This window comes from Hibiscus syriacus, unplaced genomic scaffold, assembly GCF_006381635.1.
Source record: "Hibiscus syriacus cultivar Baekdansim isolate YM2019G1 unplaced genomic scaffold, ASM638163v2 tig00116997_pilon, whole genome shotgun sequence".
NCBI lineage: Eukaryota > Viridiplantae > Streptophyta > Magnoliopsida > Malvales > Malvaceae > Hibiscus > Hibiscus syriacus.
The window spans coordinates 3892652-3900708 of NW_024063513.1; the positions used below are offsets into that span (position 1 = coordinate 3892652).

The 8057-nt window shown below is 34.3% G+C and overlaps 1 pseudogene; it reads left to right on the plus strand.

Annotated features, from left to right (window-relative positions):
• Positions 1-2405: 2405 nt before the first annotated feature.
• Positions 2406-8057, plus strand: LOC120194534 (annotated as a pseudogene).

Below are 8057 nucleotides of genomic sequence, written 5' to 3' on the forward strand. Positions count from 1 at the left end.
TATTATTCTTTTTTATCAGTAAAATTGTTTGTTATGTTCATATACTAAACAATGATAAAATCATGTTACACATTACGAAATTCTTTTAGTTTTACACAGATTCAAAATTGTTGGGCAAGTGAATAGGCCTGTAAACGAACCGAACGCACACGAACGGAGGTATGTTCATGTTCGTTCATTTAATAAATAAACGAACATAAACGAACACGAACATAAACGAACAAATTTTTTTTTGTTCATGTTCGTTTATTAAGGAATATAACTTTTTCATGTTCGTTCATTTAATAAATAAACGAACACGAACATAAACGAACACGAACATAAATGAACACGAACATAAACAAACAAAACGTTGGAGACCCTACATTCCATTGTTCTTTCATGAAAAATAGTCGACAATGCAAATCAACCAAATCTACGTTATTCTAATAAATTCGCCGGCTAAAAGTTTTGTGACATCAATGTCAGACTTTAGTGAGGTTTGTTAATAATGGTCATTTCTGTTGGCAGAGTAGAAAATTTAACAGCATAAAGATTTCGAATGGTACAAATTGGACTACAAGCCTATAACATAGATCCGAAATCCCTTCAATGCTACATATCATAACTGATATTATTGCTAAACCACCATTCAAAATTTTAACGTACCTAAAGTCAAAATTTTAACGTACCTAAAGTCTACTCCACAACTAAAGGTCACACAAGAACTATGAAAACAAAAGTTCATTGTCAAAGTGTATTTTCTACTTATTAATCGATTCTTCCTGGAAACCCCATTACTTCTGTTATTACACTCTTTTTCAGAAATTGCATAGAAACCTTTGTTTTGTTTTCTGGCAAATTTTATTATATTTTTCTCTTTACTGATGCTCATATACTTCCGATTGTTACATTTATCTTCTCATCTATTTCTAGAAAGAAGTATGATGTTTTCTTGAGTCTTAGATGTGAAGATACCCGCAATAACTTTACATATCAACTATTAAGCCAAATAAAACAGAGAAAGATATAAAATCAGACCTGTAAAACTTCAGATTGCACTATAATATAACTTGTTTTAAAGCTTTCAGAGATCGTCTTCACTCTCCAGTGAATATTAGGGTTTGGAAAAAAAGGGAAAATGAATATAGGTGCGAGATGCCTCACAGGTTAACATACTGGATTTAATCTCCAAATAAAATTGGGTTAATTATGGAGTTGGTCATCAGAATATCAGATTAATTAATATTTTTAAGATACTTACAAATTGGTCACCAAAATTGATTTAAGAAGATTGAGTTAAACATAAATGAACATAATCGAACGTTCACGAACGTAAATGAACGAACGAGACATATGTTCATGTTCGTTCATTTAATTAAACGAACACAAAATCTTGTTCATGTTCGTTCATTTAATAAATAAATGCACATAAATGAACTTCCCGCCGCACGGTTCGCTAAACGTTCAGCTCATTTACAGGCCTACAAGTGAAATTAGATTACTGATATTAACCGTAAGAAATGATAAAATATTAACTAAAAATAAAATAAAAAATTAATCATATTCATCTATTTTTACCCTTTTAACGATTCTAAATATATATAAAACTAACATAATTTATATTATACAAGTGAAAAATAACCCTCTTTAAATTTTATTTATAAATAATAATTTTAAACTGGTAGTCTTGATTTGTTTATGAAAAACTAAATCGATATATTAAAAATGTCTCATATTTTGATAATTTATCACCCATCAAGTGATCGCATCTAATGTGTTTATTATCGATAACTAAAATATGAGAAAGAGACTGAGAAGAAGAGAACTCGGAATCTCAATGAATGTTTGGCCGTTCATTTTTTTGGTCGAATGTATCACAACCCTTGGTTCATTATCATAATTGAATTTTAGAAACCAGATCACCAATTAATCTGATTGTCAGACGTGATGGTATTTGATGAATATTATTTTAATTGATTAATCATAAAATGATGTTAAATTAACAAAAAAATAGTTTTTTTAATATAGAAAGCCCTTAAAAAGTTTGGCCGAGCCTTGGGCACATAAATTGTAGCTTCAACAGACTGAACGAAATGATAACGTGAGTGGCCTCTATTGTAGGCTCACGACGACCACTCTAGAAGTTAATTCAGATGAGAGTTTGCCTAGTTTTGTACCTTGTAAAGAGATTGTGGAGGGTGAGATATCCTTCCTGTTGGCGCATAGAGAGAAAAGGAAGTAAAAGAGTGGTGGATTGTGGAGTAGAGAGCCCCACAGGCACAAAAAGGCAAAGCTAAGCCAATTAGCCAAAGTCTTTATAAGCACCAATGACCGAAAACAGTAGAAAATTTTAGAAATCTATATATATATATATATAGGAAGACTGGCATTATCATACTATTTTATACATACCCAGACGAAACTGAGAGTGAAACCGCTCTGTGTTTCTGCTTCTTTCCTTTTGCTTTTGCTGCTTTGATTTTATTCCCATTCTCCTCCTGAGCTCAGGTTTCTCTTATTCTTTTCATTTGCCTGTCGGGAAGGGGGGAAATCTCTTCTTTTTCCTTTTGATTATATCTCAATCTTTCTCAAACCCGATTTCTTGATTTCTCTTTTACGGACTAACCATCACACACACACACATACATATATATATATGAACTTTTCATTTCTCTTTTGGGGTTTATTGATATGCAAAGGCAATTGAGTTTGTTTTTGTAATATTTTCCCAGTTCTAACGTTGTTTTCTTTGGTCTGCTTTTAAGATTCCTTCTCAAACCTGCGTTCTTTTCTTTTTTCTACCGCCATTTGTTTTCAAGGCTTTGGTTTTTTGCCATCAAATGGGAATTCAAAACTCTTATTCTCCTTTATTTTATATGTATTTAGTTTCTACTCTGAGTTTGTGCCTTATTCAAATTCAATGATCATTTTTTTAAAAAAATTTCTGATTGGTTTGATTTTTTTTCTTTTGCCTTTTATGCTCATTCAAATAGGCTCGAGAGGAAAAAGAAAGTAGGATGGATTCTAATTCTGGGCAACCCCAGTTCATTGTTAGTACTGGGAACCGCAGTTTCTCAAATACCCCGCTGATTCAGAATGCAGATACAAATCAAATAGTGGTGCCTGACGTGAGTTCAAATTTTCTTTCATAATCTCTTTTGTACTATACATTTTTTCTTGAATTGAAGCTTTCTTCCAATTGCTGAAACTTATTAATAATGAACGTAAATTGTTGAAACGGTTTCCTAGTGTTGACATGGGTGCATTAAGTTGAGTGCTGGCCTTGTTGAAACCCTGACTCAAATTGTGTGTGAGAGAGATTAAGGTGATGTGAGATTTTGAGTCTGAATTATTTGGTGGCTTAGTTGAAAAATGACTTATAGGTGTTTATTAGAAAGAATATCGATATATGAAACGGTCCGATAAGCAGGAAGGACAGTTAGTGTCATCTTAGGTGGACAATTTAAGATTTGGCTGATGACATTTTCGATTGTTTTACTCCATAGAAGGATTAGTTAATAGATTGTGTTCGAATAGTCTCTGATGGGATGAGTCGATTATGGATTCCAAAACTTGCATGACATACTGTGATTTGTTTAAAGTCTTGCGTGAAGTCTGCTTTGCTGCTGGAATGAATTTGTCTATATCTTTGATAAATATTAGCTGGGGCTCTTTATCTTTTTTGGGTAATCAATCACTATAATTGTATTATCTTTAAGACACAGTTTGGATATTAAAAATTTATATTAAAAAAGCGTTTAATCCATGTTTCTTCATCTATTTTCCAGCACTCAGTATTCATATTTAGATATTGCTATTTCTTCCTACGTATTTGATCCAACCTGAGGGAACAGACTGAATCATATAGTGGTTAATTGAAATTTGGAAGTATTTTTTTCTGGATACTGTAATGGACCACGATAAATGAATTTTACAGTTTCTTTGTTTCTTTTTTTCTGAGAAGGTTCCTGTTATTACTAAAAAATGATTTCGTGGTGTTTTTTATTTGAGAATTTTCTGTGCCTTTTGTATGATAATTTAATGTGTTCTGGAGCTATGAATTTTTTATTAGTGGCATTTTTATTTATGCAGAGAAAAAGCTGGAAAAACTTATTTGCATACATGGGTCCTGGATTCCTTGTTTCAATTGCATATATTGATCCTGGAAATTGTAAGACTGATATCTTTGAAATCTTTTTTATTCCAAAAGGTTACATATGCATATAATTGGAACTCTACTCTTTTGTCTTATAGTTGAAACTGATCTCCAAGCTGGAGCGCAGTACAAGTATGGGGTGAGTACTTTCTATTGCAGTTTGTAAACGATTACACCAATTTTCTTCACAGAACTTGACAATTTGGTAGCGCCTCCCATTTGCAAAGGAGAGTGCGTATATAGAGTGAAAATACGTGGGAAGTCTTCCCATGGGATTTAAAACTTGCCAATATCTATATTTTGTTATCATCATCGTCGTCATTATTTTTGTTATTTTGCAAGTTTCTCAATGTAATTGGTATTAATTTTTATCTTTGTTGCAGTTACTTTGGATCATATTAGTGGCTTCAGTCCCTGGCTGCCAATTTGGGTGTTGTCACAGGTGTATATTACCACACATTTTATTTTTATGATATTTTCCTACTGTTATTTCTTTTCATTTCAGTGTTGCTTTCATCGTTGCAGGGAAGCATTTAGCAGAACACTGCAGAGCTGAATATCCTAGAGGCCCAAATTTCGTCTTATGGGTTCTTGCTGAAATAGCGATTGTTGCATGTGATATTCCTGAAGGTGACTATAGATCGTTTTTGCTTAAGAGTTGACGTCTTTATCACCAAATGATGAATGTCTTAATTTAACTGGAAGTTTCCCTAAAGGTAAATAACATAAGAAATTATATTTTATATTAAAAATGAACTCATGGTTTGAAATGAGGTGGCATTTCGTTAATCTTAATGTTGGTTAAATTTGTTTATGATTCATAAAGCTTCCATTTTCCTACTTTCGACTTTAGCCTTCTAATGCTATTGATAACAGTTGGTTGGGAAATAGTGGACTCTAGCCATTGGCTTATTATCATCATCTATTATTCGTTTCCTTCAGCACTCATTTGCCTTTTCCTGGTTTCTGACTTATGATCCATTCCTTGTCCAGTAATTGGCACGGCCTTTGCGTTGAACATGCTCTTCAACATCCCAGTTTGGATTGGTGTCCTTTTGACAGGGCTCAGTACACTGGTTCTTCTAGCATTGCAGCAATATGGGGTATGTCGATCTGCAGATTTCTAGTTCATTGTTCTGTGTTATTGGACCAAGAAAACACATTTATTGGCAAGTTTACTTGGCCCGGATTTTGATTACTTGGAATAAGCTCAAGCATTTGTCCCTGTTCTTCAGGTTAGGAAGCTTGAGTTTTTAATCGCTTTTCTTGTGCTTACAATTGCTGGGTGCTTTTTTGCGGAGCTTAACTATGCAAAGCCTGTGTCTAGTGAAGTTCTTAATGGCCTTTTTGTTCCTCAACTCAAAGGAAATGGTGCCACTGGTCTAGCCATTTCACTCCTTGGAGCTATGGTTATGCCGTAGGTGTCTTTCTTCTTACCAGTTTCAAGTGATTTCTTCCACATGAGATGTTGTAAATCTATTGGGTTATGTGACCATTTACAGGCACAACCTCTTTCTCCACTCTGCACTGGTGCTTTCAAGGAAAATCCCACGATCTGTTCGGGGTATTAAGGTATTTTCTTGGACAAATTTGAGTTCTTTAACTGGACTAGTTTTGCACTTGCTTTTCCTTGTGCTACTAGAAATGTGATCCAAATGTGTTTGCATGCCAACCATAATTGATAATCTTATGACATCAACCTCCTTTGAAGCTTGAATTGTATAGTTTACAAAAACAAATGAAGTTGTTTAAATTTGTCATTGGTGACAAATGATTGCTCTAGGAATATGATCTATGCAAGGCCTGCTTAAAAGTTTAATTTACACAAAAGATAGTTAAAAGTGATATCATTCGCTACAACATGAAGTGCTATATTTAGTGATTTTTCTTTTTATGTACCAATGAGAAACATCTGAAGCATTGCCATATTTCTGCAGGAGGCTTGCAGATTTTATATGATAGAAAGTGGCTTCGCTTTGATGGTGGCGTTTCTTATTAACATATCTGTTATATCTGTAAGTGCGGCAGTTTGCAATTCCACAGATTTGAATCAAGAAGATAAAGATAGCTGCGAGGATTTAGACCTGAACAAAGCCTCATTCTTACTAAGAGTATGTGGTTCCAAGTCATTTTAAGATATCTTTAGCTCCGTTACTTCCCTGACTCTTGGGTTTTAATTGATAATGCTTATGTTTCTTTATCTTAAGATAATCTATGCGCTATCCTGAGTATGCTCGATTCAGAAAACGAATATTTTTTATGTTATTGTTTCAGAATGTCTTAGGCAGTTGGAGTTCAAAACTTTTTGCAGTTGCTTTGCTTGCATCAGGTCAGAGTTCTACTATAACAGGAACATATGCCGGACAATATGTAATGCAGGTACTCTTTTACTCTATTTGGCATCTTTTTGCGGGTTATGTTTCCTTGTTTTCGGAATTAAACAAAGTATGCAATTCTATTTTGAAATTTTGAAGCTAAATGTATTTGTCACTTGGAGATAAAAATAACTTCCATTCTCTCTCTTTCATTTCCTTCTATAGATCACTTTGAAAAGATTGGTCAATGTCTTATGGTTTATCTCAATTGTTCACTGCTTGAGATATCTGCTTATTGTATTATTTTTTGGTTTCGTTCAACCATTCCCTTCGTTTCTGTAGGGCTTTCTTGATTTACGGCTAACACCATGGATTCGGAACATGCTCACTCGATGCTTGGCCATTGTACCTAGTTTAATTGTCGCTGTAATTGGCGGCTCAGCTGGGGCTGGACAGCTAATTATCATTGCTTCGGTATGAAATACTTGCTTATAATGCTTTCTGTTTCTTTTTCCCTTTTTCTCCTGTGTTGTCTATTAGAATAAACCGTTGGAAAATAGAGGGATCACAATTTATGTTTTCATCATCAGCAAGTTATTTATACCTTAATTTCGTGTTAGCAGATGATTTTATCCTTTGAGCTACCTTTTGCTCTAATTCCACTTCTCAAGTTCACCAGCAGTGAGACGAAGATGGGGGTACACACAAACTCAATTGCGGTAAAGATTGTTCCTTTCTTTCCCAAATTCTGGGCTAAGGCATTATCTAGTTACAAGTTTGATAGAAGTATTGTCATCAACTTTGTTCTAGGGAGTTGCTTGACTAAACATTTATTGAAATTATCTAGGTGAGAACCTTAAATCATAAAAACCATTAATCAAATGAATGAATTATTTCCTTGTCTAGGTTTGTATATTGGTAAAAATTTCATTATTTTCTGTGATTAAGGAAGCTTACGGTCTAGGAGAAAAAAGTATCTACATTGCATGGTATCTGGAACTCGGATATTACAAAACATTCCTGGTTTCTGTCATCAACAGCCTACTTATTCGATAAGTTTTATGCAGGTTTCCGCTATCACATGGATCATCGGTTCTCTGATCATGGGTATAAACATATACTATCTTATGACGAGCTTCATCCACTTGCTCCTTCACAATCACTGGGAGCTTGTTGCGGTCGTGTTTTTGGGGATTTTTGGATTTGCAGGGGTGGCAGTTTATTTGGCTGCAATTGCTTACCTGGTCTTCCGACCAAACAAAGAGGCAACAACACACCTTTTGGCATTGACTACGCCTGAAAATCAACAGATGGTTAGAGACTCTGGTAACTCATGCATCTACTCTCTTCCTCGAGAAGATATTGTAAACATGCAGTTACCTCAGAGGCGGGAGACGGAGGACATATGAAGAATAACAGACAATACCTCGGGCTATTTACTTTAGCAAGGCAGGTTTCGACGTAGAAGTTTTTCTTGTTTTCCTTAAAAGAGTAGTAGAGTATCAGATTTACTCAGTAGGAAGGAAAGAGAAAGGGGTGTGAAACGCTTGCCAATTCTAGTATGGCGCTATATTTGATAATGAATGTTTGTGATTTTTATGCCA